The sequence below is a fragment of the Ranitomeya imitator genome, chromosome 5 (assembly GCF_032444005.1).
Source record: "Ranitomeya imitator isolate aRanImi1 chromosome 5, aRanImi1.pri, whole genome shotgun sequence".
NCBI classification, from domain to species: domain Eukaryota; kingdom Metazoa; phylum Chordata; class Amphibia; order Anura; family Dendrobatidae; genus Ranitomeya; species Ranitomeya imitator.
The window spans coordinates 177,126,333-177,151,903 of NC_091286.1; the positions used below are offsets into that span (position 1 = coordinate 177,126,333).

General features: G+C 47.4%; 1 protein-coding gene across 1 annotated transcript in view; it reads right to left on the reverse strand.

Annotated features, from left to right (window-relative positions):
- The window catches only part of TULP4 (TUB like protein 4), an 860,077-nt gene that overhangs the window by 612,772 nt on the left and 221,734 nt on the right, over positions 1–25,571 (reverse strand). The gene's annotated exons all lie outside the window — the stretch shown is intronic.

Genomic DNA, 25,571 nt, shown 5'->3' on the forward strand with positions numbered 1-25,571 from the left:
TTCTGGGGATAGATCTAAGTTCCTGAATTTCAAAAATAATTGTAAACTGTTTCTAGCTTTGAAACCCAGCTCCTCTGGTGACCCCGTTCAACAAGTGAAAATCATTATTTCTTTGTTGCGTGGTGACCCTCAAGACTGGGCATTTTCCCTTGTGCCAGGAGATCCTGCATTGCGTGATGTTGATGCATTTTTTCTGGCGCTTGGATTGCTTTATGATGAACCAAATTCAGTGGATCAGGCAGAGAAAATCTTGCTGGCTTTGTGTCAGGGTCAGGATGAAGCGGAGGTGTACTGTCAGAAGTTTAGAAAGTGGTCTGTGCTTACTCAGTGTAATGAGTGTGCCCTGGCGGCAATTTTCAGAAAGAGTCTTTCTGAAGCCCTTAAGGATGTCATGGTGGGATTTCCCACGCCTGCTGGTCTGAATGAGTCTATGTCCTTGGCCATTCAGATCGATCGGCGCTTGCGTGAGCGCAAAGCTGTGCACCATTTGGCGGTATTCTCTGAGCATAGGCCTGAGCCTATGCAATGTGATAGGACTTTGACCAGAGCTGAACAGCAAGAACACAGACGTCGGAATGGGCTGTGTTTTTACTGTGGTGAATCCACTCATGCTATCTCCGATTGTCCTAAGCGCACTAAGCGGTTCGCTAGGTCTGCCACCATTGGTACGGTACAGTCTAAATTTCTTTTGTCCGTTACTCTGATTTGCTCTCTGTCATCATATTCAGCTATGGCATTTGTGGATTCAGGCGCTGCCCTGAATTTGATGGACTTGGAGTTTGCCAGGCGCTGTGGTTTTTTCTTGGAGCCCGTGCAGTATCCTATTCCATTGAGAGGAACTGATGCTACGCCTTTGGCCAAGAATAAGCCTCAGTACTGGACTCAATTTACCATGGGCATGGCTCCTGCACATCAGGAGGATATCCGCTTTTTGGTGTTGCATAATCTGCATGATGTGGTCGTTTTGGGGTTGCCATGGCTACAGGTCCATAATCCAGTGTTGGATTGGAAATCTATGTCTGTGTCCGGCTGGGGTTGTCAGGGGGTACATGGTGATGTTCCATTGTTGTCAATTTCGCCTTCCACTCCTTCTGAAGTCCCTGAGTTTTCATCAGATTACCGGGATGTATTTGAAGAGCCCAAATCCGGTGCCCTACCTCCTCATAGGGATTGCGATTGTGCTATTAATTTGATTCCTGGTAGTAAGTTTCCTAAGGGCCGACTGTTTAATTTATCTGTGCCAGAGCACGCCGCTATGCGGAGTTATATAAAGAAATCCTTGGAGAAGGGTCATATTCGCCCGTCGTCGTCACCATTGGGAGCAGGGTTCTTTTTTGTGGCCAAGAAGGATGGCTCTTTGAGACCTTGTATTGATTACCGCCTTCTTAATAAGATCACAGTCAAATTTCAGTACCCTTTGCCGCTGCTGTCTGATTTGTTTGCTCGGATAAAGGGGGCTAGTTGGTTCACCAAAATAGATCTTCGAGGGGCGTATAATCTTGTGCGAATTAAACAGGGCGATGAATGGAAAACAGCATTTAATACGCCCGAGGGCCATTTTGAGTACCTGGTTATGCCATTCAGGCTTTCTAATGCTCCATCTGTGTTTCAGTCCTTTATGCAAGACATCTTCCGAGAGTACCTGGATAGATTCATGATTGTATATTTGGATGACATTTTGGTCTTTTTGGATGATTGGGAGTCTCATGTGAAGCAGGTCAGAATCGTGTTCCAGGTCCTTCGTACGAATTCCTTGTTTGTGAAGGGGTCAAAGTGTCTCTTTGGAGTTCAGAAGGTTTCATTTTTGGGTTTCATTTTTTCCCCTTCTACTATCGAGATGGACCCTGTTAAAGTTCAGGCCATTTATGATTGGACTCAGCCGACATCTGTGAAGAGCCTGCAGAAGTTCCTGGGGTTTGCTAATTTTTACCGTCGCTCCATCGTTAATTTTTCTAGTATTGCTAAACCGTTGACTGATTTGACCAAGAAAGGTGCTGATGTGGTCAATTGGTCCTCTGCGGCTGTAGAGGCTTTTCAGGAGTTGAAGCGTCGTTTTTCTTCTGCCCCTGTGCTGTGCCAGCCAGATGTTTCGCTCCCGTTTCAGGCCGAGGTTGATGCTTCTGAGATTGGAGCAGGGGCTGTTTTGTCGCAAAGAAGTTCTGATGGCTCAGTGATGAAACCATGTGCCTTCTTTTCTAGAAAATTCTCGCCTGCTGAGCGCAATTATGATGTTGGCAATCGAGAGTTGTTGGCCATGAAGTGGGCATTCGAGGAGTGGCGACATTGGCTTGAAGGAGCTAAACATCGCGTGGTGGTCTTGACGGACCACAAGAATTTGACTTATCTCGAGTCTGCCAAAAGGTTGATAGGCTCGATGGTCGCTCTTTTTCTCCCATTTTGATTTTGTGGTTTCATACCTTCCGGGATCTAAGAATGTGAAGGCTGATGCCCTGTCAAGGAGTTTTGTGCCTGACTCTCCGGGTGTTCCGGAGCCGGCGGGTATTCTCAAAGAGGGGGTAATTTTGTCTGCCATCTCCCCTGATTTGCGGCGCGTGCTGCAGAAGTTTCAGGCTGATAGACCTGATCGTTGTCCAACGGAGAAACTGTTTGTCCCTGATAGATGGACTAGTAGAGTTATCTCTGAGGTTCATTGTTCGGTGTTGGCGGGTCATCCTGGAATCTTTGGTACCAGAGATTTGGTGGCTAGATCCATTTGGTGGCCTTCTTTGTCACGGGATGTGCGTTCTTTTGTGCAGTCCTGTGGGACTTGTGCTCGGGCTAAGCCCTGCTGTTCTCGTGCCAGTGGGTTGCTTTTGCCCTTGCCGGTCCCGAAGAGGCCCTGGACGCATATTTCCATGGATTTTATTTCTGATCTCCCTGTTTCTCAAAGGATGTCGGTCATTTGGGTGGTTTGTGATCGCTTCTCTAAGATGGTCCATTTGGTACCCTTGTCTAAATTGCCTTCCTCCTCTGATTTGGTGCCATTGTTTTTCCAGCATGTGGTTCGTTTGCATGGCATTCCGGAGAACATCGTCTCGGACAGAGGTTCCCAGTTTGTTTCGAGGTTTTGGCGGTCCTTTTGTGCTAAGATGGGCATTGATTTGTCTTTTTCTTCGGCTTTCCATCCTCAAACTAATGGCCAAACCGAACGAACTAATCAGACTTTGGAAACATATCTGAGATGCTTTGTTTCTGCTGATCAGGATGATTGGGTGTCCTTTTTGCCTTTGGCTGAGTTCGCCCTTAATAATCGGGCCAGCTCGGCTACTTTGGTTTCTCCTTTTTTCTGTAATTCTGGTTTCCATCCTCGTTTCTCTTCAGGGCAGGTTGAGCCTTCGGACTGTCCTGGTGTGGATACTGTGGTGGACAGGTTGCAGCAGATTTGGACTCATGTGGTGGACAATTTGACATTGTCCCAGGAGAAGGCTCAACGTTTCGCTAACCGCCGGCGTTGTGTTGGTCCCCGACTTCGTGTTGGGGATTTGGTTTGGTTGTCATCTCGTTATGTTCCTATGAAGGTTTCCTCTCCTAAGTTTAAGCCTTGTTTCATTGGTCCGTATAAGATTTCTGAAGTTCTCAATCCTGTGTCATTTCGTTTGGCCCTTCCAGCTTCTTTTGCCATCCATAATGTGTTCCATAGGTCGTTGTTGCGGAGATACGTGGCGCCTATGGTTCCCTCCGTTGATCCTCCTGCCCCGGTGTTGGTCGAGGGGGAGTTGGAGTATGTGGTGGAGAAGATTTTGGATTCTCGTGTTTTGAGACGGAAACTCCAGTACCTGGTCAAGTGGAAGGGTTATGGTCAGGAAGATAATTCCTGGGTTGTTGCCTCTGATGTTCATGCTGCCGGTCTAGTTCGTGCCTTTCATTTGGCTCATCCTGATCGGCCTGGGGGCTCTGGTGAGGGTTCGGTGACCCCTCCTCAAGGGGGGGTACTGTTGTGAATTCTGTTGTCAAACTCCCTCCTGTGGTCGTGAATGGTACTTCAGCGAGTTCTGTCCATGGACTCCCTCTGATGGCTGTGAGTGGAGCTGCTGCTTCTGAGGTTCCTTACACAGGTGACGTGGTTTATCGTTTGGTTGGCTGCTCTATTTAACTCCACTCAGATCGTTACTCCATGCCAGCTGTCAATGTTCCTGCATTGGTTCAGTTCGCTCTTGGATCTTTCTGGTGACCTGTCTGCTCCAGCAGAAGCTAAGTTCCTGCTAGTTATTATTTGTTCATGGTTTCCTTGTCCAGCTGGATATCATGATTTTGCCTTGCTAGCTGGAAGCTCTGGGATGCAGAGTGGCATCTCCGCACCGTTAGTCGGTGCGGAGGTCTTTTTGCACACTCTGCGTGGTCTTTTGTAGTTTTTTGTGCTGACCGCAAAGATACCTTTCCTATCCTCTGTCTGTTTAGTAAGTCTGGCCTCCCTTTGCTGAAACCTGTTTCATTTCTGCGTTTGTGACTTTCATCTTTACTCACAGTCAATATATGTGGGGGGCTGCCTTTTCCTTTGGGGAATTTCTCTGAGGCAAGGTAGGCTTTATTTTCCATCTCTAGGGCTAGCTAGCTCTTAGGTTGTGAAGAGGCGTCTAGGAAGTGTCAGGAACGCTCCACGGCTATTTCTAGTTGTTATGATAGGATTAGGGGTTGTCCTGTGTGAGTTTAACTATCAGGTCGTGCCGGGTGCTCCTAACCACCAGGTCCATAACACTCTCTCTGTCCCATGGGGAACAGGAAAGACACTGGCAGGTGGGAGGTCCTTTTAAACCTCTCTGTGTTTCCTGTTCCCCATTAGGGCAAAGAGACAACCTCCATATGCCATCGTGGAAGGTGACTAGAGAAAACCCACATATTTCTATTGCCATGACTGGAAAGACCAGATCTATAAAAGCGTGATGCTAGTTAACCTCACCAGTGAACGCTGCAAAAAGCAACAAAGTGACAAACTATACTTTTTCATCATACTGCTGGAAAAAAAGTGAAATAAAACACGGTCAAAAAGACAAATGAAAAATAAAAATTGTATAGCTTAAAACATCATCTTGTCCTGCAAAAAACAAGCCACCTCACAGCTCCATCAGAGGAAAAATAAAATTTTTACAGCTCTCAGAATACAGATATGGAAAAAAATTATTTTTTCTATAAAAGTTTTAACATAATTACAAAGTTATTAAGGTTGAAGGAAGACTATATGTCCATCAAGTTCAACCCATAGCCTAACCTAACATGCCCTAACATGTTGATCCAGAGGAAGGCAAAAAAAAACCAAAGAGTAAGAGTAAAGAGTAAGCTCCACATTGGGGAAAAAAATTCCTTCCCGACTCCACATACGGCAATCAGACCAGTTCCCTGGATCAACGCTCTATCAATGAATCTAGTATACATATCCTGTAACATTATACTTTTCCAGAAAGGTATCCAGTCCCCTCTTAAATTTAAGTAACGAATCACTCATTACAACATCATACGGCAGAGAGTTCCATAGTCTCACTGCTCTTACAGTAAAGAATACGCGTCTGTTATTATGCCTAAACCCTTCTTTCCTCCAGATGTAGAGGATGCCCCCTTGTCCCTGTCTCAGGTCTATGATTAAAAAGATCATCAGAAAGGTCTTTGTACTGTCCCCTCATATATTTATACATTAAAATAAGATCACCCCTTATTCTTCGTTTTTCCAAACTAAATAGCCCCAAGTGTAATAACCTATCTTGGCATTGCAGACCCCCCAGTCCTCTAATAACCTTGGTTGCTCTTCTCTGCACCCGCTTCAGTTCAGCTATGTCTTTCTTATACACCGGAGACCAGAACTGTGCACAGTATTCTAAGTGTGGTCGAACAAGTGACTTGTATAGAGGTAAAATTATGTTCTCCTCATGAGCATCTATGCCTCTTTTAATGCATCCCATTATTTTATTTGCCTTAGTAGCAGCTGCCTGACACTGGCCACTGAATATGAGTTTGTCATTCACCCATAGACCCAGGTCTTTTTGATTGACAGTTTTGCCCAGAGTTTTAGAATTAAGCACAGTTATATATCTTATTACTTTTACCCAAGTGCATGACCTTACATTTATCCCCATTAAAGCTCATTTGCAATTTATCAGCCCAAGCTTCTAGTCTACATAAATCATCCTGTAATATAAAATTGTCCTCCCCTGTATTGATTACCCTGCAGAGTTTAGTGTCATCTGCAAATATTGAAATTCTACTCTGAATGCCCCCTACAGGGTCATTAATAAATATGCTAAAAAGAAGAGGGCCCAATACTGACCCCTGTGGTACCCCACTGCTAACCGTGACCCAGTCCGAGTGTGTTCCATTAATAACCACCCTTTGTTTCCTATCCCTGAGCCAGCTCTCAACCCACTTACACATATTTCCCCCTATCCCCATTATTCTCATTATATGTATCAACCTTTTGTGTGGCACTGTATCAAAAGCTTTTGAAAAGTCCATATACACTACATCTCCTGGGTTCCCTTGGTCCAGTCCGGAACTTACCTCTTCACAGAAGCTGATCAAATTAGTCTGACATGAACGGTCCCTAGTAAACCCGTGCTGATACTGGGTCATGAGGTTATTCCTCTTCAGATACTCCAGCATAGCATCCCTTAGAATGCCCTCCGGGATTTTACCCACAGTAGAGGGTAAGCTTACTGGCCTATAATTACCAAGTTCAGTTTTTGTCCCCTTTTTGAATATTGGCAACACATTTGCTATACGCCAGTCCTGTGGTACAGACCTTGTTATTATGGAGTCTTTAAAGATTAAAAATAATGGTCTATCGATGACTGTACTTAATTCCTGCAGTACTCGGGGGTGTATCCCATCCGGGCCCGGAGATTTGTCAATTTTAGTGATTTTTAGACGCCGACGTACTTCCTGCTGGGTTAAGCAGGTGACACTTAATGGGGAATTTTTGTTATCACTGATCAGATTGTCTGCCATGGGATTTTCTTTTGTAAATACTGATGAAAAAAAATTCATTTAGCATATTGGCTTTTTCCTCATCCTCATCCACCATTTCACCCAGACTATTTTTAAGGGTGCCAACACTATCATTTTTTAGTTTCTTACTATTTACGTAGTAAAAGAATATTTTGGGATTATTTTTACTCTCTCTGGCAATGAGTCTCTCTGTCTCAATCATTGCTGCCTTGATTTGCTTTTTACAGAATTTATTTAATTTTCTGTATTTATTTAATGCCTCATCACTACCTACTTCCTTTAATTCTCTAAATGCTTTCTTTTTGTCACTTATTGTGCACCTTACAGCTCTATTTAGCCATATTGGTTTCCTCCTATTTCTGGTATGTTTATTCCCATACGGTATATACTGTGCACAGGTCCTATCCAGGATGCTAATAAACGTCTCCTATTTTCTTTGTGTATTTTTATGTGTAACAACTCTGCTGGCATCACAGCATGGCCTCACATCTCTCACACAATCTTACCCACTGCTCCAGGACATGATGTGCTTTCTCTTTAATGCCAGCTCCATGTTCTGTGTCTTTGCGCTCTGCATGCCTCATGGCTATGTGTATAGGGGGCCGGCGCCTGAACTCTCTGGTTCTTATAGGAATCAGGTGCACCTGTCCAATCAGTTCCTGACCAATTACCAAGAGGCCTCCTGTATATAGTGCAGCTCCACCCTGTGGTCTGGGCCTGTGCAATGTGTTAGCTCAGTTTGTGTTTAGCTGCTGAGTTTGCCTGGCCTTGCTCTGAGTTACTCCCTCTGAGCTTTTCTCTGTGCTTTTGCCTTGTTCTTGTAGTCCGCCCTCCAGGAGGCAGAATATCCTGGTCCCTGTGTCTTTGTCCCTGTGTCTTGTTCTATTGCCTTGTCTGTACTTTGTCTTTTCTCGGTCTCCTTATCTGTGGCTTCCTTCCCGGCTTTCTTTCCTTGTGTTTTCTGTCTGCTTAACTCCGCACTCTTGCGGCTCTGCACTCAGACCTTGCTTCACACTCTCTGGCTTTGCTCTGTGGCTCCGCTCTTTGCGGTTCTATCTGGCTCCGCTCTTTGCGGTACTATCTGGCTCCGCCTCCTGTGTTTCTGCACTTGGCTCCATCTCTGCTCTTGGCTCCGCCTCCAGCGTCTCCGCTCTTGGCGTTACCTCCAGCGTCTCTGCTCTTGGCTCCGCCTCCAGCATCTCTGCTCTTGGCTCCGCCTCCAGCATCTCCGCTCTTGGCGTTACCTCTAGCGTCTCCGCTCTTGGCTCTGCCTCCAGCGTCTCCGCTCTTGGCTCCGCCTCCAGCGTCTCTGCTCTTGGCTCTGCCTCCAGCGTCTCTGCTCTTGGCTCCGCCTCCAGCGTCTCTGCTCTTGGCTCCGCCTCCAGCGTCTCCGCTCTTGGCTCCACCTCTAGCATCTCCGCTCTTGGCTCCGCCTCCAGCATCTCCGCTCTTGGCTCCGCCTCCAGCATCTCCGCCCTTGGCTCCGCCTCCTGCGGCTCCGTCCTTGGCTCTGCCTTCTCCTTCTCTTCTCTTAGTTCCACCTTCTACTTGTTAATTGGTCCTCCTGTGTGAACAGGTCCCTACCTGTTCCTTCATTCCCCTTTCCTTCTGGCTTGTTTCCGTACCTGCATCTTCTGTGTGTACAGGTCCCTACCTGTTCCTTCATCACACTCACAATAGGACTGCACTCGGGTGTCATCAGAGTGCAGCCTGATTCATACACATCAACCAGTCCTGTGTATCCTGTGTTCCTGCCAGTCCTGCCGTTCCTGCCCTGCCTTCCAGTCCTGTGTTCCTGCTGTCCTAGCCAGTCCTGTTTCCTGCCGTGTCTCTGCCAGCCCTGAGTTCTCTGCCGTGTCTCTGCCAGCCCTGAGTTCTCTGCCGTGTCTCTGCCAGCCCTGTCTCAGCCGTGCCAGCCTACTCATCTGTGTTCCAGCCGTGCTCTTCTGCCAGTGCTGCCTAATGCCCGCACCAATCCAGGTGTTCCTGTCTCCCAAGTGGGATCAGCAGCCACAGCCAGACACCACCGTGGAGTAGCGCCTGGCAGCTGCCTGCTGCACAAGCCTGTCCTCACCATCAGAGGCTCCAGTGAAAACCCAGGCAGCTGTCATAGTCACGCCCCTTCCAGGGTAGTCTGGTTTGTGGCTCAGTGGGGCCACAAACCCCCCGAGCTCACGCCCACCAGTCAGGGCGTGAGCGTGACATTATGTCTCAGGATATCATCCCAGTTAATTGCACCAAGATCATCTCTCATCCGTTGGAAATTTGCCCTCCTGACGTTTAGTGTCCGTGTAACCCCTCTACTACACATCTTATTAAAGGATACATGAAATCTTATTATTTTGTGATCACTATTCCCCAAATGACCCCCAACCCTTATATTTGAATATGCAGTCTGGCCTGTTGGTTAATATTAGGTTTAGCAGTGCCCCCTGTTGTGAATTCTGCTCTTGGGTTCCCTCCAGTGGTTGTAGGTGGGAATGCAGTTGTCTCTGAGTCACAGTCCTGGCCAGGTGTATCTGCTGATTGCTGTTCTGACTGGGATATTTAAGTGTGCAGGATTTATTAGCCCTTGCAAGTTGTCAATGTTTCTTCTGAAGTGTTGGATCACTTTCTGGCTTCTCCTGCTCAGCTGTCAATTCAGCAAAGATAAGTGTCTGGTTTTTGTTCCTGTGGCACACATGCAGTGTGCTTATATTCTGTGCTATTCATTTGTTTTTCTCTTGTCCAGCTTAGACTGTCAGTGTTTTCTCGGTCTTGTTGGATTCTCTGGAGATGCAGAGATACACTCCACATCTTTAGTTAGATGGTGGAGTTTTTGTATTTTCTGCTGTGGATATTTTTGGAAGGATTTTTAATACTGACCGCTTAGTATCCTGTCCTATCCTTTCCTATTTAGCTAGTGTGTGCCTCATTTGCTAAATCCTGTTTTCTGCCTACGTGTGTCTTTTCCTCTACTACTCACAGTCAATATTTGTGGGGGGCTGCCTATCCTTTGGGGTTCTGCTCTGAGGCAAGGTAGAAATTCCTATTTCCATTTATAGGGGTATTTAGTCCTCCGGCTGTGTCGAGGTGTCTAGGTTTTGTTAGGTACACCCCACAGCTACTTCTAGTTGCGGTGATAAGATCAGGGTTTGCGGTCAGTATAGTTACCACCTACTCCAGTGAAAGTTTTCATGCTGCTCCAAGGTCACCTGATCATAACAGCCCCCCTTCTTGTTGGGTCCTGAACCAGTTGTAAAAGGTAATTGTCTCTCATAGTTGTCAAAAACGATTACCTTTGCTGGAACTGCAATCTATTTCAGGGTAGTTGAAGTCCCCCATAATAATGACTTCTCCTTGAGTCGCAGCTTCATCTATTTGCTGTGTGTTGTGTAAAAGTGCAAAACATAAAAAAATTACATAAATGAGGTATAATTGCAGTAATACTGACCTGAAGAATAAAGTTGCCTTATCAATTTTATCACCTGCGAAGCAGCATAAAAAAGTAAAAAAAACAATTCGTGAATTGCTGTTTTTTATTCATTATGACTCCCAAAAATGGAAATAGAAAGCGATCAAAAAATGTACTGTGCCCGAAAATGGCACTGATAAAAATATTAACTAGTCCTGCAAAAACAAAGCCCTCTCTCAGGTGACTCTGTAGGCAGAAAAATGGAAAAATTATAGCTCTCAACGTATGGCAATGCAAAAATTTGTTTTTGCAAAAAAAAAAAAGTGTGTGACAGCAGTAAAGCTGAAAAAACTATAGAAATCTGGTGTCGCTGTAATGGCAGAAGATTCCACATAATAAGGCAGATGGGGACACTGTGGACGTCATCTGACCTGTAATCCGCTGAACAAAGGCTAGACTGAGTCCAGAGTAACTCTGCTGCCTCATTCTAGTGAATGTATCCTTTGAGGGTTTCATCTGAATCACGTCATTCGGAGCATTGCGGCTTTAAGTCTCCTCACCTCGACATGCTTATCATGTCACTCTCCACAAGGAGAAACGATACTTCTTGGATTCCGGTCAGACACCTCTCATTCAGCCAAACCAGATCTCCACTTTGCACGGACGAGGGGCAGTAACCCGAAACACAGTGTCTGCAAATTTAGATTCTGGTTTGGCTATTATCCTAAGTCATGTGACAAGGCTCGTTAAAGAGTCAACATTGACTGTTAGGATTGCTACTTCCAATAGGTGGCACTAGAGTTCTAGTCCTCTTCCTCTCTGAAGAGACAATTTGGAGATTTAGATGGAAACCCCGATATAAGTACTCAGAGTAGAGCGCAGGATAAAAGTGATCCAAAATGTTAAAAAAAATGTTCCCAACAAAAGCTTCAACCCAATCCACAAAAAAGCAAGTTTCCACTCATGTCTGTCATCTGAAATATAGGGGTCTTCCAAGTTACTGATGGTACAGAGGCTTTGGAAAAAAGCTATGAACTCCCCACTGCTCAAAAGAGATCCAGTGAATTCTGTACTCCCAAACTTAAATGTCCCCTCCCTTCTGAGCCTCACAGTTTGCCTAAACCACATTTAGTGTCCCCATATTTGGAAGGGGTGTAATTTCCAAAATGGGGTCACTTGAGGGGGATATACTTTTCTTCTAGGACTTAGGCGCTCTGTATATTGAGTCCACAAAATACTGTATAATAGGAAAATCTGAGCACCAGGAGGTGAATAGCGCACTCTCCCTCCCGAATCTCGCCGTATGGCCAAGCAGTACTGTAAAGCAACATTGTCACGATATGGTATGAAATATCATAAGTAGTTCTCTTGCTAGCCTGCGTGGGCTAAGCCCCCCTTCTTGGAGTGATACTGCAACAGTTGTAGCTGCAAATTCCTGGCTTTCCTTCTCAGAGAGTGTGGGGGTTAGGAGAGCCAAAAGTATTTACGACCGGCATTTCCTGTGTAAGCTCTTGTTCAGCTATAAGTGAAGTAGAAACTTCGAGGATCCATGAAAGATTCTTTGTTTAGTTTTTGTTAGATATTAGGCAAATGATTTAAGCTAGAAATACGAAAATATATATTCTTATTCTCACTCGGTGTATCTACCCATCCCGCAAAACCCGGGCTTCTAACTCCATCTGGTAAAGAAGTAGGGATTTCTCTGTAAATATGTATCCCAGATAGGACATATTTGATCTCATTAGAATGCTCACGTTAATCCGAGATGAATGATGGATTTGTTAGGACTATAACATGTTTTGTAGCGGAGTTATCGAAAGTAGATATAGATTAGGATAAAATGAGTTATCTGAAGAGGTAGGAGGGACGAGGTGATCCAACCCCTTTCTGGGATGTTACAGGCTTAGCTATAACTGTCTGCCCAGATCCCCAGCTCTTGCTTCTTGTCCTTTTTTTTCCTGGAAGAGCTGAGTACATCCCATGAGCTGGGACGTATGGAAAACTGCCCTAGCCTGGGGGCCTGCCATGCGTTGAACATGTGAGTGTTATCTTTTCTCCTTTATTCCCTTTATGTTATAATTACCCGTGTACATATTTGCAATTGTCTCATTGGTATTATCTTTATAAAATATTTTTGATAAAGCACTGCCTAATTTTTTATGGGATATAATATTTCATATTAGTTCGTTCTCCTGTTCTAAACCGTACCCTAAGTCTTCTGAAGGGAAATACGCTACTGTTACTGTTGTGTTAGCTTCGGACCCGTTTAATCGAAGCTGGTGGCGGCGATACCGTGTGCAGACTGTTGAGTGATGCTGTAGCGACTGCGGCGTTGATAATTATTGTTCCTGCCTGAGTGGGAGTAGTTATCGCGTCGCTGCAGCGTGCCCAATAGCCAGTACATAGCAGGCAGCCTTTCTGGCGACTAATTACCCAGGGTGCAGTACCTAATCTGACCTGAGAGTAAGGGGGCGCCAGAGAGCTGCAAGTGTTAAGTGGAACTGTAAGTGGGATATACATAAATCCCTGCAGTTTGTGGTATATTGAAAGCAGTGGGATACCTAGAATAAGCCCCTGCTGTAAACTAAGAGGTCAATAGCCTTGTGTGTGTTTTCTCATCACATTGCTAGCAGTGGAGGGATAACTAAGATAAGCCCCCCTGTACATGTGATAGTTGTCTGTTGGCCTAAAGTCACCCCGAATCGTGACAATTGGGGCCAGCGGTCAGGGGAATCCTGACATTTGGTGGCAGCAGTGGGATATCTTAGAGCATTAGTGATTTGGTTTGAGTAATCATTCCTCTCACTAAAAACTTGCATAAAGTTATTATTATTATTTATTATTATTTATTGTTATAGCGCCATTTATTCCATGGCGCTTTACATGTGAGGAGGGGTATACATTATAAAAACAACTACAATAATCTTAAACAATACAAGTCATAGCTGGTACAGGAGGAATGAGGACCCTGCCCGCGAAGGCTCACAATCTACAAGGGATGGGTGAGAATACAGTAGGTGAGGGTAGAGCTGGTCATGCAGCGGTTTGGTCGATCGGTGGTTACTGCAGGTTGTAGGCTTGTCTGAAGAGGTGGGTCTTCAGGTTCTTTTTGAAGGTTTCGATGGTAGGCGAGAGTCTGATGTGTTGTGGTAGAGGGTTCCAGAGTAGGGGTGATACGCAAGAAAAATCTTGTATACGATTGTGAGAAGAGGAGATAAGAGGGGAGTAGAGAAGGAGATCTTGTGAGGATGGGAGGTTGCGTGTAGGTAAGTACCGGGAGACGAGGTCACAGATGTATGGAGGACACAGGTTGTGGATGGCTTTGTACGTCATGGTAAGGGTTTTGTAGTGGAGTCTCTGGGCAATGGGGAGCCAGTGAAGGGATTGACAGAGGGGAGAGGCTGGGGAATAGCGGGGGGACAGGTGGATTAGTCGGGCAGCAGAGTTTAGAATAGATTGGAGGGGTGCGAGAGTGTTAGAGGGGAGGCCACAGAGCAGGAGGTTGCAGTAGTCAAGGCGAGAGATGATGAGGGCATGGACTAGGGTTTTTGCAGATTCATGGTTGAGGAAAGAACGGATTCGTGAAATATTTTTGAGTTGAAAGCGGCAGGAAGTGGAAAGGGCTTGGATATGTGGTTTGAAGGAGAGATCAGCGTCAAGGATTACCCCGAGGCAGCGAGCATGTGGGACTGGGGAGAGTGGGCAGCCATTTACTGTAATGGATAGGTTCATTGGGGGGGTCGCGTGAGATGGGGGAAAGATGATGAATTCTGTTTTGTCCATGTTAAGTTTTAGAAATCTAGTGGAGAAGAAGGATGAAATAGCAGACAGACATTGAGGGATTCTGGTTAGAAGGGAGGTGATATCTGGTCCAGAGATGTAGATCTGTGTGTCGTCAGCGTAGAGGTGATACTGAAAGCCATGAGATTCTATGAGCTGTCCCAGGCCAAAGGTGTAAATGGAGAAGAGCAAGGGCCCAAGGACTGAACCTTGTGGGACTCCGACAGATAGAGGGCGAGGTGAGGAGGTGGTGTGTGAGTGGGAGATGCTGAATGTCCTGTCTGTTAGGTATGATGAGATCCAGGATAGGGCCAAGTCTGCGATGCCAAGGGATGAGAGGGTTTGTATTAATAGGGAATGGTCCACTGTGTCAAAGGCAGCCGACAGGTCGAGGAGGAGGAGGATAGAGTAGTGTCGCTTGCTCTTGGCGGTTAAGAGGTCATTGGTGACTTTAGTTAGGGCAGTTTCGGTGGAATGGTGTGACCGGAAGCCAGATTGTAGGCGGTGAAAGAGGGAGCAAGAAGAGAGATGGGAGGACAGTTCAAGGTAAATGTGTTGTTCCAGTAGTTTGGAGGCATAGGGGAGAAGTGATATAGGGCGATAGCTAGATACAGAGGATGGGTCAAGAGAGGGCTTTTTGAGGATAGGTGTGATGGAGGCATGTTTAAAGCTTGAGGGGAAAACACCAGTTGTTAGTGATAGGTTGAAGAGATGGGTTAGGGTTGGGATGAAGACTGCGGTGAGGTTTGGGATGAGGTGGGATGGGAGCGGGTCAAGTGCACAGGTGGTGAGATGCGATCTTGAGAGTAGAGTGGAGAGTCGATCTTCTGTAATGGTGGAGAAGTTGGTTTTGGAGGTGGAGGGCTGGGAAATCGGGAGGAAGGGCTCTGAGGGTTGTTGACCAAAACTGTCTCTAATGCTATCAATCTTCTGCTTGAAAAATGAGGCAAAGTCTTCAGCGGAGATAAGTGGGGAGGGAGGAGGTGCTGGGGGACGGAGGAGAGAATTGAAGGTGTTGAATAACTGTTTAGCGTTGTGAGAGAGAGGATATGATAGATGAGAAGTACGTTTGTTTAGTTGTGGCGAGTGTGGTCTTGAAAGTAGTGAGGGACTGTTTGAATGCGATGAAGTGCTCGTTGGAGTGGGATCTTTTCCATCTGCGCTCAGCAGCCCTGGAAGCTCGCCTCAGTTCTTTGGTCAGGCTGGTGTGCCAGGGCTGTCTGTTGATTTTGCGAGCTTTGGTATGTGTAAGTGGGGCACCAGATTCCAAAGCTACAGCTATTGTGGTGTTATATAGAGCAGCAGCGTCATCCGCATTGTGTAAGGAACTTATGCCTGTGAGGGGGAGGAGGGATTCAGAGAATGAATGTAGGTCAAGATGTTTCAGATTTCTGAGAGGGTGTGAAAGTTTGTGGGGTGGGGATTGTAGACATGGAGTGGAGAGAGATGAGAATGTGAGAAGGTTGTGGTCAGAGAGTGGAAGTGGTGAGTTAGAGAGGTTAGATAGAGAGTAGAGGCGGGTGAAGATGAGGTCCAGTGTGTGACTGTCTTTGTGAGTGGCTGCAGAGGACCATTGAGTGAGGCCGAAGGAGGAAGTGAGAGTTAGAAGTTTAGTGGCAGCTGAGAGGGAAGTGTCAATGGGGATGTTGAAGTCGCCCATGATGATAGTGGGGATGTCCGCAGAAAGGAAATGAAGTAGCCAGGTGGTGAAGTGGTCAAAGAAGGTGGTGGCTGGCCCTGGGGGGCGGTAAATGACAGCCAGTTGGAGGTTGGTGGGGGAGTAGATGCGCATAGAGTGCACCTCAAAGGAAGGGAGAGTGACAGAGGGTGGCAGTGGGATTGGGGCGAAGGAGCAGTTATCTGACAGGAGAAAACCAACTCCTCCGCCATGTTTACTGCTGGGGCGGGGTGTGTGAGAAAGGTGGAAGCCACCGTAAGAGAGTGCAGCAGGGGAGACTGTGTCAGAAGGGGTGAGCCAGGTTTCGGTGATGGCGAGGAAGGAAAGTTTGGTAGTAACAAAGAGATCATGGATGTAGGAGAGCTTGTTGCAGACAGAGCGAGCGTTCCACAGAGCTCCTGTTAGTGGGACTGGGGAGGCGGGGGCTGGGCGAATGGGTATAAGGTTAGAGAGGTTACGGAAGTTTGTGATAGAGCATGGATGGGAGGTAGAAATGATTGTGGGAATATGGTGAGGAGGACCAGGATTTGGAGAGATATCACCAGCAGTAAGAAGGAGCAGAGAAAGTGTTAGCAAGTGGGAGCAGGAGAGGGCATGAGGGGGCTGTCTGTGCTTGGAGACAGAAGTTTGTATGTTAAGGAACAGTTCTGTGGAGGAGGTGAGGTGGATGGGGAGGATTGAAGAGGAGATGAACAGTTCCTTACTAGGAGTAGGGGTTAGGGGAGGTAGCAGAAAGTGAAGGATTATAGGGGTGAATGTGAAAACAAACAGAAACATTGTTTATAGTGACTGGCCAGTTACCTTCAGTTCCCTTCAGGTTCAATTCAGGTTTTAATTCTACTGTAATCCACACTTTTAAGGACACACTTCTAAGGGATCACACTGCAGACTAAAGTCCTTGCAGACTTTTGCTATGCAATATAAGTTCTTGAGAGGACTCTGCGCAAATAAGTTTGGAGAACGAACTCAGTGTTTTATTAGTCTTGAGACAATTGCGTACTGGTAATTATCCCCTCCCTTCTCTTCGTTTTTCTATCCTATCTTTTATTTGGCAACCATGGCTGCGAAAGGGGAAGCCTGGTACAACCAGCAGAAGAAGGACGTTCTTGCTGGGATATGCATGTACCATGGCCTGAACCCCCAGGACAAGTCCAAGGCTCAAATGGTCGCTGACTTGGTGCAATTCGAAGCAGACCAAGCCAGGTCACAGAGCCCAGAGGCCGCAGAAGCCAGCACCAGCGAACATGGTGCTGCAGCAGAGGTCCAACCACTGAATGCCGGCCCTGTTAGCAATCCGGGCGAATTGGACCCCCACCTGCAGGCGGCCTTGAATGAATTCCCCACTGACGACCATGAGGGACACCGGCAGCTGATTCAGCAATACCGGCAGGAGGCCCAGGCCCAGCAAGCCGAGAGAGAGGCCCGAGCTGAGAGAGACGCCCGAGCTGAGCGAGAGGCCCAGGCCCAGCGAGCCGAGCGGCAAGCGGAGCGGGAGTACCAGCTGCAGATGGCCCGACTGCAAATGCAGGGGTCGTCCCAGTCCAGCCGTGAGCCCAGCAGCGCTCAGATGCCTAAGCCCCGGCCCGATCACTTACCGGTTATGGAGAAGGACGGAGACTTGGACACGTTTCTGCGGGCCTTTGAGAAAGCCTGCAGACAGTACCGGCTGCCTACAGATGAATGGGCACGATACCTGACACCAGGGCTGAGAGGTAAAGCTCTGGAGGCGTTTGCTGCCCTCCCTCAAGAACAAGATGGTGACTATGAGGCCATCAAGCAGGCTCTGATAGCCAAGTACCAGCTTACACCCGAGGTGTACCGTAGAAAGTTCCGGACCCTCCAACGTGGCCCACACGACAGTTACAGTGATGTGGTGCATGGACTGGGGACCCACTTGGACCAGTGGATCCAAGGACTGTCAGTGACCACCTTTGCACAGCTGTGAGACCTGATGATCAAAGACCAGTTCTTTCATCTTTGCCCAGCTGAGGTGCGACAGTTCGTGATGGACAGAGAACCCAAAGACGTGACGAAAGCAGCGCAGATTGCCGATGCCTATGAGGCCAACCGTAGATCGGAAGTGCGGAAGCCAGTCACCACCAGCTGGAGAGGGGGTAAGCCTGCAACCAACGCCAGTATCCCTGCCAGCCAGCACTCCAGAGGTCCTGTCCCCGTAGCCAACAGCACCAGACCTACCACCGAACCTCGCAAGTGTTTCACCTGCCATCAGACTGGTCATATCAGTCCCTCCTGCCCAACCAAGCAGAAGAACACTCCAGCCAAGGCCCCAGGGCCTAATGCAGCAGTTCATTTGGTGGGTGGTGTGGTTGGGAGGGTGTGTGACAACGTACAGCACGTCACTGTGGGAGGCCATGTTGCTACAGGCCTCAAGGACACCGGGGCTGAACGAACCCTCATCCGACCCGAACTGGCGGCCCCTGAAGAAATCATTCCGGGGAAAACCCTAACTGTCACTGGGATTGGGGGCATCAGCTGTCCCTTACCGATGGCCCGGGTTTTTATTGATTGGGGTGCCGGGAGCGGGGTGAAGGAAGTGGGGCTGTCTGATAATTTGCCCACTGATGTTTTGTTGGGGACTGATTTGGGGAGGTTGGTTGCACACTACGTCTCTGACACCCCTCCCCAATCTACTAATGAGGGTAACGTTAACCCTGATGATGATGATGATGGGAAATCGCATGTGTTACCTGACCATGCTTTATCTTGTAATGATGCATATTTTAACCATTTTTGTCCTAGGATTGATGGTGAAAATGTTGTACCTGTGCCAGCTGAACCTGATGATGATTTTTCTGTGAAGGTTAATGTGTCCATAGGTACAGGCGTGCTCAGCCACGTCGCTCTGTGGAGTGAGACGGCTGAGAAACCCCTAACAGGGGCAAGTGTCGGTGCTACAGGAAATGGGGAGATGCATGGGAACCGTGAGAAAGGTGATGCCATGAAAGTGACCAGTGCCACCGAGGAAGGTAACTGGCCCATAAGTAGCACTGCCCCTGGAGTGTTGGGGGTGGATGGGGAGGTAGAGCCCATAGCAGCGCCGGCTGATGGGTCTTTAGAAATCCCCGGGGAGACAGCCTACGTAGCTGCTGTCACCCGCAGTCAGAGTGCCCGGAACGCAGATAACTGTCAGCCTTCCGGACCCTCCTCAGTCACCACTGTGACTGAACCAGAGGTGGACCCAGAGCAGGTCCAAGATGGTTCCCGTGGGGAAGGGACCCTGACTTCGCTGCTGGCTTCCCCTAGCCAGGAGTTTCAGGCCGCTCTGCACACAGATGCGAGCCTAGAGAGTTTGAGATAACTCGCCAGGACGCGCTTCTCCGAGACTGATAAGGAGAAGGTGTTCTGGGAACAAGGAAGGTTGTACCGGGAGACAGTACCCGGAGAATAACAAAAGGAGTGGTTGAGGGAAAGACAGCTGGTCGTCCCGCAGCAATTCAGGGGTGAGTTGTTGCGGATTGCCCATGAGATCCCGCTAGCTGGACACTTGGGGATCAGCAAAACTAAGGCCCGGCTGTCTCAACACTTCTATTGGCCTAAGATGGGGACAGATGTGTCAAACTACTGCCGCTCCTGTATCACTTGTCAAAGAGTGGGGAAGGCGGGGCCTGCTATTAAGGCTCCCCTGATCCCTTTGCCAGTGATAGAGGAGCCTTTCCAGAGGATCGCGGTGGACATTGTGGGCCCGCTGGCCGTCCCCAGCAGCTCTGGAAAGCAATACATCCTTACTGTGGTAGACTACGCTACCCGGTACCCAGAGGCAGTAGCTCTGTCGTCATCTAGGGCAGATAAGGTGGCGGATGCCCTGTTGGCCATCTTTTCACGTGTAGGACTTCCCAGGGAAATGCTTACTGATCAAGGGACCCAATTTATGTCTCGCTTAATGGAGGCTCTCTGTAAGAGAATGCAGGTGAAGCACCTGGTATCGAGTGCGTATCACCCACAGACCAATGGCTTGTGTGAACGCTTCAATGGTACCCTCAAACAGATGCTACGCATGCTGGTTGAGACACAAGGGCGCGACTGGGAGCGGTACCTCCCACACCTGCTATTCGCTTACCGAGAGGTTCCGCAGACCTCGACAGGGTTCTCCCCCTTCGAGCTCCTGTATGGCAGGCGAGTCCGGGGACCCCTCGGTTTGGTAAGAGAATCCTGGGAAGAGGAGCCGAACCCTTCTGAAGTGTCCATAGTGGAGTATGTCATGCGCTTCCGTGACAAGATGCAGACCTTGACGCAGCTGGTGCATGACAACATGACGCAGGCTCAGGCTGATCAGAAGCACTGGTACGACCAGAACGCCCGGGAGCGGACCTACCATGTGGGTCAAAAGGTGTGGGTGCTGGTCCCCGTACCAACGGATAAGCTTCAGGCAGCCTGGGAGGGCCCGTACGTCGTCCACCAACAGCTCAACCCGGTCACTTACGTGGTCACGCTTGACCACGCTCGGGGTAGGCGAAAGGCCTTTCACGTCAACATGATGAAGGCTCATCACGAACGTGAACCTTTCGTCCTACCGGTCTGCAGCTTGCCCGAAGACGGTGAGGAAGACACCCTCCTGGACATGCTGGCCCAAGCCAACGTCAATGGGTCCATCGAGGACGTGGAGGTAAGCGCCTCGTTAACTGAACCCCAGCGGTTGCAGTTGCAAACCACACTGGAACCCTTCCGGGTCGTGTTCTCCAACCGACCTGGGAGGACTGAGTTAGCCGTCCACGAGGTGGACACCGGGAATCACGCCCCACTACGGCGAACACCCTATCGAATCTCTGACCAGGTGCAGCAGATTATGCGCCAAGAGATCGATGAGATGTTACAGCTGGGGGTGATTCGACGGTCAACGAGCGCGTGGGCATCACCTGTAGATCTTGTGCCAAAGAAGGACCGGACCACCCGATTCTGCATGGATTACAGGGGGCTCAACGCCATTACAGCCTCTGACGCGCACCCCATGCCGCGCATCGAGGAGCTGCTTGAGAAGTTAGCTGGTGCAAATTACCTAACAATAATGGATCTGAGTCGAGGATACTGGCAGATTCCCCTGAGCCCCGAGGCGCAGGAGAAGTCCGCCTTTATCACACCCTTTGGACTGTACGAGTCCACGGTCATGCCCTTCGGCATGAAGAATGCCCCTGCCACTTTCCAGCGGATGGTCAACCTCCTGCTTCAGGGACTGGAGAAGTACGCAGTGGCGTACTTGGATGACATGGCCATCTTCAGTTTCTCCTGGGAGGAACACCTGCAGCATCTCGAGGAGGTGCTCAGGCGAATTCACCAAGCAGGACTGACTATCAAGCCCGGAAAGTGCCAGATGGGCATGAGGGAGGTTCACTACCTGGGGCACCGGGTAGGCGGGAACACCCTGAAGCCAGAGCCTGACAAAGTGGGAGTGATCGTGAACTGGCCCACTCCCGTGACCAAGAAACAGGTGATGTCCTTCTTGGGCACTGCAGGGTACTATAGGCGCTTCGTACAGCACTATAGTAGCCTGGCAAAACCTTTGATGGACCTCACCAGGAAGAAGCTACCCCACATCGTCAACTGGACAGATGGCTGTGAGGGGGCCTTCCAGGCGTTGAAAACTGCACTGTGCAACGCCCCTGTGTTGAAAGCAGTCGACAGCAGTCGACCGTACTTGGTGCAGACCGACGCCAGCGAGTTTGGCCTTGGTGCTGTGCTCAGCCAGGTTGACTCGGAGGACCAAGAGTACCCCGTGTTATACCTGAGCTGGAAGATTTTGACGAGGGAAGTGGCCTACTCCAGCATCGAGAAGGAGTGCCTGGCCATAGTCTGGGCCCTGCAGCGCTTGCAGCCCTACTTGTACGGTCGCCCCTTCACTGTGGTGACCGACCACAACCCTCTGCGCTGGCTAAACGCCATGTGTGGAACCAACGGCAGGTTGCTACGCTGGAGCCTTGCCCTTCAGCAGTTTGACTTCACCATTGAACACAAAACGGGCAAAGAGCATGGGAATGCAGATGGACTCTCCCGCCAGGGTGAACCTACTGAGGTGCCCATGGAGGCATACCGTGGGGTACTGCCTCCCTAGCGCACACCAAAAGGGGGAGGTGTCACGATATAGTATGAAATATCATAAGTAGTTCTCTTGCTAGCCTGCGTGGGCTAAGCCCCCCTTCTTGGAGTGATACTGCAACAGTTGTAGCTGCAAATTCCTGGCTTTCCTTCTCAGAGAGTGTGGGGGTTAGGAGAGCCAAAAGTATTTACGACCGGCATTTGCTGTGTAAGCTCTTGTTCAGCTATAAGTGAAGTAGAAACTTCAAGGATCCATGAAAGATTCTTTGTTTAGTTTTTGTTAGATATTAGGCAAACGATTTAAGCTAGAAATACGAAAATATATATTCTTATTCTCACTCGGTGTATCTACCCATCCCGCAAAACCCGGGCTTCTAACTCCATCTGGTAAAGAAGTAGGGATTTCTCTGTAAATATGTATCCCAGATAGGACATATTTGATCTCATTAGAATGCTCACGTTAATCCGAGATGAATGATGGATTTGTTAGGACTATAACATGTTTTGTAGCGGAGTTATCGAAAGTAGATATAGATTAGGATAAAATGAGTTATCTGAAGAGGTAGGAGGGACGAGGTGATCCAACCCCTTTCTGGGATGTTACAGGCTTAGCTATAACTGTCTGCCCAGATCCCCAGCTCTTGCTTCTTGTCCTTTTTTTTCCTGGAAGAGCTGAGTACATCCCATGAGCTGGGACGTATGGAAAACTGCCCTAGCCTGGGGGCCTGCCATGCGTTGAACATGTGAGTGTTATCTTTTCTCCTTTATTCCCTTTATGTTATAATTACCCGTGTACATATTTGTAATTGTCTCATTGGTAATATCTTTATAAAATATTTTTGATAAAGCACTGCCTAATTTTTTATGGGATATAATATTTAATATTAGTTCGTTCTCCTGTTCTAAACCGTACCCTAAGTCTTCTGAAGGGAAATACGCTACTGTTACTGTTGTGTTAGCTTCGGACCCGTTTAATCGAAGCTGGTGGCGGCGATACCGTGTGCAGACTGTTGAGTGATGCTGTAGCGACTGCGGCGTTGATAATTATTGTTCCTGCCTGAGTGGGAGTAGTTATCGCGTCGCTGCAGCGTGCCCAATAGCCAGTACATAGCAGGCAGCCTTTCTGGCGACTAATTACCCAGGGTGCAGTACCTAATCTGACCTGAGAGTAAGGGGGCGCCAGAGAGCTGCAAGTGTTAAGTGGAACTGTAAGTGGGATATACATAAATCCCTGCAGTTTGTGGTATATTGAAAGCAGTGGGATACCTAGAATAAGCCCCTGCTGTAAACTAAGAGGTCAATAGCCTTGTGTGTGTTTTCTCATCACATTGCTAGCAGTGGAGGGATAACTAAGATAAGCCCCCCTGCACATGTGATAGTAGTCTGCTGGCCTAAAGTCACCCCGAATCGTGACAATTGGGGCCAGCGGTCAGGGGAATCCTGACAAACATATGGGGTATTATGTTCAGCAGAAATTGTGTGACAAATTTTGGTGCCATCTTTATCAGTTTCCTCATGTGAAAACGTAAAATTTAGGGCTAAAACAAAATTTCTGTAGTAAAAATGTAATCCTTTTCTCTTCGCTGCCCAATGGTGTAAGGTTGTGTGACACACCCATGGTCTTAATATGATCTCTGCACCCATAGATAAATTCATTGAGAGGTGTAGCTTGTAAAAAAAAGTCACTTACAGGGAGATTCTGCTGTTCTGGCACTGCCAATCTAACATGGCACCCTCAAACCCAGCAAAATCTGAACTCCAATATGGCGATTCTTTCCTTCTGAGCTTTGCGCTGTGCCTCAAAAGCAGTTGTCGACTACATATGAGGCATTGGTGTACTCAGGAGGAATTGCACAAAAATTGTACGGTACATTTTCTCCTGTTACCCTTGTGAAAATAAAAAAATTGGAGCTAAAATAACATTTTTGTGAGAATTTTCTTTTATTTTCACGGCCCTACGTTATAAACTTCTGTGACTCACACAACTAGATACATTCCTTGAGGGATGTATTTTTCAAAATGGGGTCACATGCAGGGGTGTTTCACCATTTAGGCAAATCAAGGGCTCTCCAAATGCGACATGGCGTCCACTCTCAATTCCAGTCATTTTTTAGTTAAAAAGGTCAAGTGGTGCTCCTTCCTTTCTGAGCTCTACCATGCAACCAAACAGTAGTTTTCCCCCACAAATAGGGTATCGGCATACTCAGGAGAAACTACACAACAAATTTTGATGTAAAATTTCTTCTGTAACCCTTGCGAAAATTAAAAAAAATTGGGGCTAAAGTAACATTTTTGTGAAGAAAAAACAAAACAGTAGAATGTAAACTTTTTCCTTCCACGTTGCATTAATTCATGCGAAGCACCTTAAGGGTTAATAAACTTCTTGAATTTGGTTTAGAGTAGTTTGAAGGGTGCAGTTTTAAAAATGGTGTCATTTGGGAGTATTTTCTGACATTTAGGCCCCCAAAGTCACTTCAAATGTGATATGGTGCCAAAAAAATGGTTTGGAAAAATTCCTAACAAAAAAATTCCTAAACAAAAAAAATATGTTTCAAAAATTAGACTGATTTAAATTAGACATGTCGGAAATGTTATTTATTAACTATTTTGATGACCTTTGGTTTAAGGGAATAAGAATTCAAAGTTTGAAAATTGCAAAATTTTCACAAAATTTTAGTTTTTTTAGTTATATCGAAGATATTTTACCACTATCATGAAGTACAATGTGTCACACAAAGAACAAACTCGGAATCACTGGGATTCGAGGAAGCGTTCCAGAGTTATTACCTCAAAATGTCAAATTTAAAAAATGAGGCCTGGTCATTAACCCCTTTCTGCCCGCAGATGGAATAGTACGACCGAGGGCAGAACCCCCGCTATGATGTGGGTTCCGGCGGTGAGCCCGCATCAAAGTCGGAATATGTCAGCTGTTTTGAACAGCTGACATGTGCCCACAAAAGGGTAGAATCACGATCCACCAACACCTATCAACTAGTTAAATGCAGCTGTCAAATTCTGACAGCGGCATTTAACAAGTGCTTCCCACCCTTCCGGAAATGCGTGCACTGGTGACCCCCGTCACATGATTGGGGGTCATCGGCATGTTGGCATAACAACAACCTCTATGGTTGTTGATGCCAGATTGCTATGAGTGCCACCCTGTAGTCGGTACATGTAATTCTGCTACATAGGGGCGAGTTGAGCATCGCCTCCATGTAGCAGAGCCGATCAAGTTGTGGCAGCTTCTAGCCTCCCATCGAGGCTATTGAAGCATGCCAAAATTAGAAAAAAATCTTTTTAAAAATCTGAAACAAATAAATATATAAAACTTTAAATCACCCTCCTTCGCCCCATTCAAGCTAAAATAAAAAAAAATTCAAACCTACACATATTTGGTATCGCCGCGTTCAGAAACGCCTGATCTATCAATAAAAAAAAGGATTAACCCGATAGCTAAACAGTGTAGAGATAAAAAAAAAAGTAAAAATAGCAGAATTAGGTGTTTTTGGTCGCAGCGACATTGCATTAAATGCAATAACGGGCGATAAAAATAACATATATGCACCAAAATGGTATAATTAAAAACATCAGCTCGGTGCGCAAAAGATAAGCCCCCAGGCAACCCCAGATCACAAAAAAGACACCACGGGTATCGGAAAATGGTGCAATTTTTTTTTTTTCCTTTTTAGCAAACTTTGGAATTTTTTTTTCACCACTTAGATAAAAAGTAACCTAGAC